Genomic DNA, 1,334 nt, shown 5'->3' with positions numbered 1-1,334 from the left:
TATTGAGCACTTACTAGATGCCAGGCACAGCACCAGACCCTTTGCAAGCATTAACCTCTGATCCTTAAATTGGGATTATCATTGCCATTTTACAGAGAAGTAGAAATTGAGGATGGGGTGGGTGTTAAATGACTTGCCAGAGATCACTCAGGAGGGGCACAGCTAGGATTAGCTTGTAGCTCCCCACCCGTTCAGTAGCAGGAATTTTACCAAACTTATTGCGAGACGCTGGTTGCTGACAGAGCTGGTTTATAAACTTTGCTCGATTCAGGTAAACACAGCTGAGGGGAGTTGTGGGGTGGGGAAAAAGGCTGTGCTGCGCCTGCGCGCTAGCCACGGGGGCGGGGAGGTCAACACGAGGGCAGCGGTGCGCCGGTGCCAGAGTGGGCGTGTCTGCTTCCCAAACACCCACTGTCCCAAAGGTGCACGTCTGTCCCAGGGTTGGCCCGTTCGACTTGAGTGGTGGCACGTCTTAACCAATCACCGCAGAACCCGGCCTGTTGCCAGGGTGAAGCAGTGCCCGCCTCTCTACCGGATGCGGATTTCTGGTGGGTGGAAACGGAAGTGATGCTTCAGGGGCTAGCTAAGCTCTGGGAGTGTTGATATTTTCCAGTCAGTCCGGCTGACTGGGGCCAAGTTGGAAGCCCGGAAGGGAGGCGATTTAAAAACTCGTGCACGGGGCAGGCCACGCTGTCCTGTTGCAGTGCCCCCGCCTGCGAGTCAGAGCCTCGGGGAGACAAGAGCACGACGGGACCGAGAGGAAAGGCAAGGAACAAGGGTGCAGACTTTGACTGAAACCTGAGACAGAGGGCAGGGGAGGGCGATTGTTCGCTTCTGATTGGCTCGTGGGCATCATCGAGGACCCACGCAACCGCTTCGATTGGTTGGTGCCCTCAATTGTTGTGGCGGCGGCGAAGATTTTGCCCACGTACTTCCGAGCGAGAGGCGGGGCTGTGCCCCGGCGCGCCTGCGCAACGCCCCGGGCCCCACCCGGTAGTTCAAGAACCTGCGAGGGGGCGGGGCGAAGAGGTGCTTGTTTTGGTTCTGTTTTCTTTGAAGCCGAAGGCCGGAAAGAGCGTAGCAATAAACTTGCTGGACTTGGAGAGAAGGCTACGACAAGCTCGCCGCGGTGTCTTCATTTTGGACTTCACATCCGGGTTCTCCGGCCGCGTGACCCGCGCGCCGCCGACGGCTCGAGAACCGGTGCCTCGATCTCTTTATCCGGGTCCCGGCGATCCCGTCGTGCTTCGCGCACCACTGTAGCCCCCCTCATCCGGGTCCTCTCCCGGCGTGCCCCGCGCCGAGTTTGGTGGGGGGTACTCGGCGGTGCCGCC

The sequence above is a fragment of the Hyperoodon ampullatus genome, assembly GCF_949752795.1.
Source record: "Hyperoodon ampullatus genome assembly, chromosome: X".
NCBI classification, from domain to species: Eukaryota; Metazoa; Chordata; class Mammalia; order Artiodactyla; family Ziphiidae; genus Hyperoodon; species Hyperoodon ampullatus.
The sequence above is the reverse complement of the archived record's forward strand: the minus strand, read 5'-3'. Positions refer to the sequence as shown.